Raw genomic sequence first — 12,203 nt, forward strand, 5'->3', positions numbered from 1 at the left:
AAAATTAAATTAAATTAACTAAATTAACTAGCAAAAAAGTACAGCTATGCTACTGCCAGTGATTTATAGCGATCACTGGCAAGCTAGGGGTTAATGGCTCTGAAAATTAAATTAAATTAACTAAATGTTTCTGAAAAGAGCCTTTGGGTTTTTAAAAAATTACAACAACAAAATTAACCCCTAAAAAAATGCACAGACAGCAAAAAAGTACAGCTATGCAACTGCCAGTGATTTATAGCGATCACTGGCAAGCTAGGGGTTAATGGCTCTGAAAATTAAATTAACTAAATTAACTAGCAAAAAAGTACAGCTATGCTACTGCCAGTGATTTATAGCGATCACTGGCAAGCTAGGGGTTAATGGCTCTGAAAATTAAATTAAATTAACTAAATGTTTCTGAAAAGAGCCTTTGGGTTTTTAAAAAATTACAACAACAAAATTAACCCCTAAAAAAATGCACAGACAGCAAAAAAGTACAGCTATGCAACTGCCAGTGATTTATAGCGATCACTGGCAAGCTAGGGGTTAATGGCTCTGAAAATTAAATTAAATTAACTAAATGTTTCTGAAAAGAGCCTTTGGGTTTTTAAAAAATTACAACAACAAAATTAACCCCTAAAAAAAATGCACAGACAGCAAAAAAGTACAGCTATGCAACTGCCAGTGATTTATAGCGATCACTGGCAAGCTAGGGGTTAATGGCTCTGAAAATTAAATTAAATTAACTAAATGTTTCTGAAAAGAGCCTTTGGGTTTTTAAAAAATTACAACAACAAAATTAACCCCTAAAAAAATGCACAGACAGCAAAATGCAGCAAAAAAAAAGTGCACCTATGCTACTGCCAGTGATATATAGTGATCACTGGCAAGCTAGGGGTTAATGGCTCTGAAAATTAAATTAAATTAACTAAATGTTTCTGAAAAGAGCCTTTGGGTTTTTAAAAAATTATAACAACAAAATTAACCCCTAAAAAAATGCACAGACAGCAAAATGCAGCAAAAAAAAAGTGCACCTATGTTACTGCCAGTGATATATAGTGATCACTGGCAAGCTAGGGGTTAATGGCTCTGAAAAGAGCCTTTGGTTCTATATTTTTTAACAAATAAAAGAAATAAATCTCTCTCTCTGCTAAATACAGGTCTCTCTCTCTCTCCAACAAAATGGCAAGTGAGGAGAGGGAGGGAGATCCACACTGATCATAGTCAATATTTACAAATATTGACATGATCAGACAAATGGGGTATTTTATTATTATTATTTTTTTTAGGGTGGGAGGCTCAGATTGGGTGACCCTAGCTTGCCCCTATGATGAGGCAGGCTAGAGACACCCCCAGAGGCCCCATGATGCACTGGGCATCGCCATCTTGGATGCCTAGTGAAGGGGGAGGGGGGGGGCTATTTAGGGCTTTTTTTTAATATACGTTTTTTGTTTTTTTTATTATTACTTTTATTTTATAACTAACTAAGTGCCTCGACCCACCGAGGCACTTAGCACACAATCAGAGCATCGGAAGCGTGTCCGATCGCTTCCGATGCTCTGAAACACTGCCGGGCTCCACGTGGAGCGAAACCGGAAGTGATCACTCGTGGGGGAGTGATCAATCCGGTCCCGGCACTCGGGAACAGTATTGCAGGATGCCTAGACCTCAAGGCAAGCCTGCAATACTGTTAGAGCAGCTGGAAGCGATTCCGATCGCTTCCAGTGCTCTGTTAAACCAACGACGTATGCCATACGTCCTCGGTCGTTAAGTGCTTTTTTTTTGAGGACGTATGGCATACGTCGTCGGTCGTTAAGGGGTTAAGTGTCTCCCTTGTCTCTACAAGTATATGGGAAACTGTTTATTGGTCATTTACTGCCTGTTGTAAACAATTGGGTTTAATTGTTCTGTCTGTCATGCCTCATTGTACCCATGTCCCCCTCCCGCTCTGTCTCCCTCTCTTTCCTGCTCCCTACGCCTGCCCCTCCCCCCTCCCTGTCCGGTTCCCTCCCCCCTCTTTCTCTTTCCCCCTGCCTTTTTTTTTTTTTTTTTTTCTCTCCTCCCCGGGTCTCTGGCCCGGACATGTACCTCCCTGCACTTTAGCTTAGTATGTCATTGAAGATAGTAACTTGGAACGTAGGTGGCATCAACTCACCCGTAAAACGTAAAGCAATACTCAGTCATCTTAGAAAGATAGGAACAGACATAGCTCTCTTACAGGAGACCCATTTAACAGACAGTGAACATCCGAAACTGCAGAAGGACTGGGTGGGAAATTTGACGTTTCTGTCACATACGAGCGCCAGCCGCGGCTTAGCTATTGCTTTTGGGAAGAGACTCACAGTCAAGATCAATCACACCCACATGGATAAAGAGGGGAGGTTTTTGATAGTGAAGGCTAATGTTAATTCAACTGATTATCTGTTTTGTAATATATATGCCCCAAACCACAGATCTACATCATTCTGGGAAACTCTGATACAATGTCTCATCCCACACCTAGGATCTAGACTGATAATCGGGGGCGACTTTAATATAGTGGCTGTTACGGTTACCCTTAGTCTCGCTGAGAGATGGACCGCTTAGTAGCCTGGATCCCTATTGCTAAAGAGGGGAGAAGCTGCTTTCCATAGTATTCTATATGAGTCTCGCAAATATAGAATAATCTCCCTTAGCTGCAGTACAGCTAGGATACCCTTCTGCCCACAAAAACGAGTCAACGCTGCGATTGAGGGTCAAAACAAGAACTCAGGACTGGGATGCCCAGCCTGCTTTTTATTAAGGTTACATGCACACAGGGCACTCCCAGGGGGAGAGGGGGGGAAGCACAAAATCCCCCATCACACATTTAGATAGAGAGCACTGTCCTTTGACAGGCCACAATAGGATTACAGTACTTAAGATAACAAGTTTACAAGTTCATCTTATCAATTAGCAGTCTGGCTCCAGAGGTGATTAGACAATAGTTTCTAAAAGCTGAAAAAAAAGAGTTAACTCTTTATGAAATGAAACTTGTTATGGTTTTCTTGGAGCCCTTCTTAGGCGCTGGCTTGCTGGTTCAGGCATTGCTGCTGGGAAATAAGCTTTTCACAACAAAATAACTAATGCTTCTGTAACATTGCTCCCTTTCTGTGGAACACTCTGGCAGACACGGTCTGACCCCTTTTCGGGGCAGACTAAGGCTGTCCAGACCGCTGGTTATGCGGGGCTGAGGTCGGTTTGTCTGGACAACCCGTCGGCGTTGCCATTCTGTTTCCCAGGTCTGTAAGTAATGGTGAAATTGAAGGTTTGCAACGATAAGCTCCAACGTAATAGCCTGCCGTTATCTCCAGAGACCCGGTTCAGCCACACCAACGGGTTATGGTCGGTGACCAGAGTGAACTCCTGACCATATAAATAGGGAGTCAATTTCTTTAATGCCCACACCAAAGCCAAACACTCCTTTTCGACCGCTGCATAGCTGACTTCGCGGGGCAGGAGCTTCCGGCTGATGTAGGCAACTGGATGCTCCCCTCCATCTTCGCCTACTTGGCTGAGGACGGCTCCCAGCCCGAACATGGAAGCATCGGTATGGACGATAAAACGTTTGTTAAGGGCTGGGGCCGCCAAGACAGGAGCGTTAATTAGAGCATTTTTGAGAGCCTGGAAAGCCGTTTCACAGTGGGGAGACCACAGGACCTGTCGAGGTAAGTTCTTCTTGGTCAAGTCAGTCAGGGGTTTGGCAAGTGTGCTGTAGTCTGGTACGAACCGTCTATAGTACCCTGCCGTGCCCAGGAAGGCTAGGACCTGAGTCTTAGTGATGGGGGTGGGCCAATTGGCGACAGCTTCTATTTTGGCCGGCTCTGGTCGCTGCTTTCCACACCCCACCCGGTGACCCAGGTACTGTACCTCGGCCATACCAAAGTGGCATTTTTCTGGCTTCAGAGTCAGGCCAGCAGCCCGGATCTGATCCAGAACCATTCCCACATGAGCTAAGTGGTCCTCCCAGGACTCACTGTGGATCGCTATGTCGTCCAGGTAGGCGCAAGCAAAACTCTGGAAGCCATCCAGGAGCCTATCCACCAAGCGCTGGAATGTAGCTGGGGCATTCTTCATCCCAAACGGCATTACCCTAAACTGATATAAGCCGAATGGGGTGACGAATGCCGACTTGGGGATAGCCTCCGGGGCCAGGGGAATCTGCCAGTAACCTTTGCAGAGGTCAATAGTGGTCAGGTAATTTCCCCTGGCTATACGATCGAGTAGCTCGTCTACCCTGGGCATAGGGTAAGCGTCCGTCACGGTATTTTCATTGAGCCTCCGATAGTCTACGCAGAACCGGGTGGTCCCATCTTTCTTGGGCACCAAGACAACTGGGGAGGCCCAGGGACTATCGGAGGGCTCAATTACCCTGAGCTGGAGCATCTCATCGATCTCCTTCTTCATTCCTGTCCTAACTGCTTCGGGGATTCGGTACGGAGCCTGGCGCAAGGGAGCTTGTCCCGGAGTATCTACCTGGTGGGTGGTTAAAGTAGTGTACCCTGGCTTCGGGGAGAAGGTGAGGTGTTTGGACTGGAGGAGTTGGTTGAGCTGCTCCCTTTCAGTGGGGCTAAGTCGGTCCCCTATCTGAACCTGAGCCACTATACCTGTGGGGAGGCTCTTTTCTAATAGGTCTGGAATGGGTAAACTGTCGGGGTCTTCCTGAGGGGAACAACATATGGCCGTCACGTTCTCTGGTCGCTCAAAATATTCCTTGAGCATGTTTACATGGAATGTCTTTCTAAGATTGTTGTCGTGGCAGCTAGCTATCACATAAGTGGTGTCTCCCCTTTTCTCTACGATCTGGTAGGGACCCTGCCAGGACGCCTGCAATTTGTCTGTCTTCACCGGCTTAAGTACTAACACCTTTTGTCCTATGGTGAAGATTCTCTTTCGGGCCCCCCGATCGTACCATACTTTCTGTCTTCTCTGGGCCAACTGGAGATTAGCCCGCACGGATTTGGCTAATTGCTCCATTCGGTCCCTGAGTTCCAGCACGTATGGCACAATTGGGACACCGTCAGCCTCCATCTCTCCCTCCCAGTGCTCCCGGATCAGGTTTAGGGGTCCCCGTACCTTTCTTCCGTAGAGCAACTCGAAGGGAGAGAACCCTGTCGTTTCCTGGGGCACCTCCCGATAAGCAAATAGGAGGTGCGGCAGGAAGCGTTCCCAGTCTCGGTATTCCTGAGTGAACGTCTTGAGCATTTGCTTGAGGGTCCCATTGAACCTCTCACACAGCCCGTTCGTCTGGGGGTGGTATGGGGAGCTTAGGAGGGACTTAATTTTGCAAACCTGCCAGAGTTGTTGGGTCAATTCAGCCGTAAATTGGGTGCCTCGGTCGGATAGGATTTCTTTTGGAAATCCTACCCGGGAGAACACCTGTACTAGTGCATTCGCTACCGTATCCGCTTGTATGTTGGATAGGGCGACAGCCTCTGGGTACCTGGTAGCGTAGTCCACTACGGTAAGAATGTATCGCTTACCGGAGGGACTAGGGGTAGCCAGTGGTCCCACTAGGTCAATAGCAACCCGGCTGAAGGGTTCCTCTACAATGGGCATATTTACTAGCTGGGCTTTAGGGTGATCGCCTCGCCTTCCTACTCGTTGACACACATCGCAGGTGTTACAGTAAGTTCTAACGTCAGCGTGCACCCCTGGCCAAAAGAACGTGTGAGTAATGCGGTGTAGGGTACGGGTAACGGCTAGGTGGCCTGCTAAGGGGATGTCGTGGCCTATTTTGAGGATTTCTTGACGGTATTTGTGGGGCACTACCAGCTGTCGCCTACGCTGTCCCCTTTTCTCTGTCCAGCGGTATAGTTTCCCTTTTTCCCATAAGAATGTTTCGTTATCTGCCCCGCCCCCTCCGGTCTCTGCTCGTTCCCGGTACTTTTGTAAGGTCGGGTCAGTCTTAGACTCTGCCTCGAAAGCATCTGGGGTGTCCCAGGGTATGGGGCCTAACCTGTCAGGCAAGGTCGGGGTAGGTCTTACCTGTGTCTCCCGCACTGGTGAAAGCTCTCGCTCCGTCCGGGCTTGGGCCCGTGTAGTCACTGGGTCCGCCTCGTTGTTGCATACTGGAGCATAGGCAGAAGTCATGGGGCCCAAATCGTTGCCCAGTAGTACTTCGGCAGGTAAATTATCCATTAGGCCCACGTTCACAGCCCCCTTTCCCGCTCCCCAATCAAGATGCACTTTAGCTGTTGGAATTTTGTACACATCCCCCCCCGCCACTCTAACGGCCACAGTCTGTCCGGATCGCTTGTGCTCTGGCACCAAATGACTCTGTACCAGCGTGATAGTAGCCCCTGTGTCTCGCAATCCCTCGGTAGATCGCCCCTCGAGCCATACCCTCTGCCGATGGTGCTGGCGGTTATCTGAGGCAGCATATACAGGGTCTGCCTCGTGAAGCGGCCCCACATATCCCTCCATAGGGGCCTCTTGGTTAACACAGAGGGCCCGGGCCGGACGATAGGACCCAGAGGGGTCATTGTAATTCCTGGGTGTCTGGTGCGTATTAAGGGGGCAGCTAGCCATGAAATGCCCTGGTTGCTTGCATCGGTGGCAAGTCGGTCTGGGACGCTCAGAGCTGTTATTGGGTGGTCCTGAGTGTCGGACGGGCCCTGTGGGCACCGGGGCTCGGAATTCAGCACGAGGGGGTGCACGGTAAACCTCTCTGGGTTCGACCCGTGCTGGAGCTCGGTAGTTCATGGGTTCGTGAAGACGGGAGTCATAATGTTCATCGGCCAATTTGGCTGCTTCTTCTAAGGTAGAAGGCCGCCTGTCTCGCAGCCATTCCTTCCCTTGCTGTTCCATGCCATTATAAAAATGTTCTAAGAGAAACAATTGTAAAATTTCCTCCCCAGTCACCGCTTTACTTCCGCTCAGCCAGTGATTTGCCGCTCTCCGCATTCGGTGCGCCCATTCCATATGGGTATCGTTAGGCTTCTTTTCCGTGCCCCGAAACTGTCGGCGATACGTGTCCGGAGTTACAGCGTACCGTCGCAACAGTGTCTCCTTAACTAGCTCATACTGTGTCACTTCCTCAGCACCCAGAGTACGAAAGGCTTCCAGGGCTCGCCCGGATAGTTTCCCAGACAATATCGTGGGCCACTCTCTGTTGGGAATCTGGTGCAGGGCACATTGCCTTTCGAAGTCCGCCAAATATTCATCAATCCCTGTCTCGCTCTCTAGGAAGGGTCGAAATGCCGCATAGGGTATCTTGGGCCTCCCAGCATTTTCGACAGGGATGATTACCTGCGGGGCTTCAGCATTGCGGTGTGCGTTCGCTAGGTTGAGTTCGTGGGCTCGAGTCTCTCGTATATCCTCGTCCGCCTCCGCCATCAACTGCTGTACCAATTCCATGGAGGGGTTCGGCCCGTATAATGAGAGCCTTTCCCGAACAATCCTGGTTTTTTCGTCACTAATCGTGGTCGGTGTTTCCGCCATTGTGAAGCTCTGATCCAGTTCGGTCAATTCTGCGATCAGCTCTCTCCTCGGCCGGTTGCTGGCGTACCCCCCTCTGCTTTCAAGTAAATCCTTTAGGGTTGTACGCTTCAATTTTTCGTAAGCGCTCTCCATCCGTTCTGTACCTCTCCTAGGAAATCCAGGAAAATCCCGCCGCTGCCGCCAAATGTTACGGTTACCCTTAGTCTCGCTGAGAGATGGACCGCTTAGTAGCCTGGATCCCTATTGCTAAAGAGGGGAGAAGCTGCTTTCCATAGTATTCTATATGAGTCTCGCAAATATAGAATAATCTCCCTTAGCTGCAGTACAGCTAGGATACCCTTCTGCCCACAAAAACGAGTCAACGCTGCGATTGAGGGTCAAAACAAGAACTCAGGACTGGGATGCCCAGCCTGCTTTTTATTAAGGTTACATGCACACAGGGCACTCCCAGGGGGAGAGGGGGGGAAGCACAAAATCCCCCATCACACATTTAGATAGAGAGCACTGTCCTTTGACAGGCCACAATAGGATTACAGTACTTAAGATAACAAGTTTACAAGTTCATCTTATCAATTAGCAGTCTGGCTCCAGAGGTGATTAGACAATAGTTTCTAAAAGCTGAAAAAAAAGAGTTAACTCTTTATGAAATGAAACTTGTTATGGTTTTCTTGGAGCCCTTCTTAGGCGCTGGCTTGCTGGTTCAGGCATTGCTGCTGGGAAATAAGCTTTTCACAACAAAATAACTAATGCTTCTGTAACAGTGGCCTCGCATAAACTGGACAGATTCTGGACAGAGGGACACTCCATTAGAGACCCTAAAGTTAATTATAAGGCCAGGTATGAGGGAAAAAATTTTGGAATGTTTGAGGCCCAATTGGACACCTGTGACATTTGGAGACTAAGACATCCAGAGGGTAAAGACTATACTTGCCTGTCTAAGGCTAAGCATACTCTGTCTAGGATAGACCTTTTCCTGATCTCCAACTCTCTGACTACCCAGGTTCGCCAATGTAAAATCCATGACATCTTCCTCTCTGACCATGCACCAGTAGAACTAATTTTAGGATCCCTGGGGCCACGCTCAAATAGAAATGTACTAAAATTCCTGACATACTTAACTACATCAGAGGCATTTGCAAAATATTTGACACAATGCTGGACAGACTATTACACTGATAACGTTGCCCACTTGGATACTCCACAGTTGTTTTGGGAGGCAGCAAAAACAGTCCTAACAGGCTCCATTATTTCTTATGTATCTAAACTTAAATAGACAAATCCTGGGACATTGTATCCTCTCTAGATGGATATCTAGGCGCCCACCAACCATAGCTCAATTTAAATGCCAGCTAATGAAACAACTATTTGTAGAACAGTTTGACGTGAAACTAGATACAGGTCAGAGGCTCCGACCCTTCTTAAAGAAATGGCAATCTTTAATAGCCACATTTAACCCAGACCTGCAAAGACAAATCCTTAAACCTTTTGCCCACCTTGAAGTTATGATCCTGGCAACTCTTAGCGGAGATTGGCAGGTCTTGAGGGAACCTAGGGAAAACCAGCAACACATGGCGCATATCTCTGAAGAGATGCTTTTCTAAAAAACTTCACATTTGGTATCCTTCCTGGCATTTTGGGCCTGGGGCTTGGGGAGATGCTGATGCTGATAGCCCTGTTCTTTCTTTTTTTTTTTTTTTTTTCTCTCTCTCTCTCTCTCTTCCCCCTACCCCGCCCCCCTCTAGCCCTCCTCTATATATCCTCAGTTTGTCTTGTTTTTTTTTTAATATTGAGTTTGATGTTAATGTTATTGTATAAAAACTTAAAATGTTTTGGGGCTGAACTGGTCACATAGATCTCCATCATGATCAATACCATCTTGCACATTGTTTGGACAATGGGAAAAACATATAGACTATGTACAGACTTTAGATATCCCCGTAAGTACCTCAGCTATTCCATGATCTACTGTAAATACATGATGATCGATGTACCATATGCTTGCCGTACTTGTTATCTCGCTTTTGTTTGTTCTCTTATTTCCCTCTCTGTACCATTCATGTCATATATTGTAACTGAATGCTCTGTGTGATAACTTTGCCCTCATCAATAAAAAAGTATTTAAAAAAAAATAAATAAATAAATATACCATAAATCACAAACCAACAAAGTGTGAAATAAATGTGATGTTAAAATAAATAAAGATAAATAAAAGTTCAAGTATAAGGATATATCCAAGTTTTCTTGATAGAATATTCAGCTTGTTTGAGAGTCTGCAACCAATTCCTCAGTGGGATCCCATAGAGAAAGAAACAGAAAATAGCAACATAGTGTGACACTGTAACAACTCGTGAATGGATAATTCTTTTGTAAGTGGTTACTCAGATTCGTTGGAGCTTTCGACTAAGCTCAAGGATATGCACAGTAGAGATGCAGTAAAAGTTCAGATCCGACGTACGTTTCGCTGGTACAGCATACCAGCGAAACGTACGTCGGATCTGAACTTTTACTGCGTCTCTACATCAACCGGGACACCTGGGGCAATAGCGCTGTTATCTTGTGTTTGAGTGGTAGTGGTTTCGGCGGCCATACATCTGGTGATCCATTTACCCCCTCACCGGAGTAGCCCTTCCAAGCATTGGTTATATTATCTTTGCTTTTGGACCCTATCATATTGGTGTTTAAAAGGCTGTTGTGACGCTTTTATTTATATTTTAATAAAATTTATATCTGAGATTTGCCAAGTATACTGTTTTCCCTCCAGTATAAAGAGGGTGTGCGCATATCCTTGAGCTTAGTTGAAAGCTCCAACGAATCTGAGTAACCACTTGTTACAAAAGAATTATCCATTCACGAGTTGTTACAGTGTTACACTATGTTGCTATTTTCTGTTTCTTTCTCTATGGGATCCCACTGAGGAATTGGTTGCAGACTCGCAAACAAGCTGAATATTCTATCAAGAAAACTTGGATATATCCTTATACTTGAACTTTTATTTATCTTTATTTATTTTAACATCACATTTATTTTAAACTATAAATAAACCTAATATAACTATTTTAAAAACTAAAATAAACGAAAAATAAAAAACCTAAGTTACAAAATTATAAAATCCTAACACTAACAAAAACATTAAAAAAAATAACATTACCAAAAAAAAAACCCCACTAAAATTACGAAAAAAAAAATAAGTTTACAAAAATAATAAACGAAATTATCCAAAATAATAAAATTTAAACCTAATCTAATAGCCCTATGAAAACAAAAAAGCCACCCCAAAATAAAACCCCCCAAAAACACCACAAAAAAACTAACACTAACCCCAGAAAATGTACTCACCGTTCCGGAAGTCAAGGCGGCAAAGATCTTCTTCTATCTTCTGTCTTCTTTCTGGAGGTGCGGTGCGGTCTTCGGCGATGCATGGATCTGGAGTCCTGGTCCTCATCTGGAGTGCTGGTCCCCTTCAGTGGCAGCGGTCTTCAGCAACGTGGATCCTCTTCATGCGATCGTCCACCGCACACTGAAAATTGAATGCAAGGTACCCCCTTTTATATTGGGGCACCGTTGCATTCCTATTAACTGAAAAATTAAAATTTGCCAATAGGATGAGAGCTGCTTAAATCCTATTGGCTGTTTAAATCAGCACCTCCAGGAAGAAGATAGAAGATGGTGGCGCTCTGGAAAAAGATCTTCGCTGCCTGGATGAAGACTGATCTGCCTTGACTTCAGGAACGGTGAGTACATTTTCTGGGGTTATTGTTAGGTTTTTTTTGGGGGGTGAGTTGTTGTTTTTTTAGATTAGGGATTTTTTTTTTTTTTTTTTTAATGGGCACTAAAGAGTTGATTACCCTTTTAAGGGCAATGCCCACACAAATGCCCCTTTAGGGACAATGGGTAGCTTAGGTTAATTTTAGACTTAGGTTTTTTTTATTTTCTTCATAAATGGAAAGAGTCCACAGCTGCATTCATTACTTTGGGAAATAAGAACCTTGCCACCAGGAGGAGGCAAAGACACCCCAGCCAAAGGCTTAAATACTCCTCCCACTCCCCTCATCCCCCAGTCATTCTTTGCCTTTCATCCCAGGAGGTTGGCAGAGAAGTGTCAGATTTTTTTTTGTCTCTTATGGAGGGTAGTACTCTTCGACATGGGACAGGAGTTTTAAGTAATTCGATCAGTCTCTCGGTGAGGGCTTAAATGAAAGTTAGAGTCCGGAGATGCAGGGAGAGTCTTTCTGCGAAACCATCCCGACTCATGTTAACAGCTCCGCTGCCTGCTTTGTTCTCTCAAGTCCATGGCGGAGGCGATGCTACTATCCCTCACACTTGAAGGGCCGTGTTCCTGTTCCACGGCGTAGATTCCGGTAAGATCGTTTAATTTTACTTTCATCATGATTGTATTGTATTACAAATGTTTTCCCGAGAGGCTACCACCTTGCGGGACTAGCTTAACATAAGGGTCTCAGTGAGGCATCTTTTGTATCTTGGAATCAAGGGTAATATCTCCTGAGGGGGGTTATTGAACAGGGTTTTTTTTAATCATGTTTGTTATGTGATTTGACCTGCTTATGCGTAGTGTTACTTAGGCTCATGGATTGTGGAACATAACGACCTTTGGAAGTGATGCGGCCTTTATGGTCGGCCGCGCTTTTTCTGGACTGTACGGTTCACCTTGTGACCGGGCATGGTCACGTTTTTTACTCTTAATTTCCGCATTCCTAGCCCTGTGGCGACTGAGAAATTCGGATTTGCTGGTTTTGGGCTCTTAG

This window comes from Bombina bombina, chromosome 7 (genome assembly GCF_027579735.1).
Source record: "Bombina bombina isolate aBomBom1 chromosome 7, aBomBom1.pri, whole genome shotgun sequence".
Classification (NCBI taxonomy): domain Eukaryota; kingdom Metazoa; phylum Chordata; class Amphibia; order Anura; family Bombinatoridae; genus Bombina; species Bombina bombina.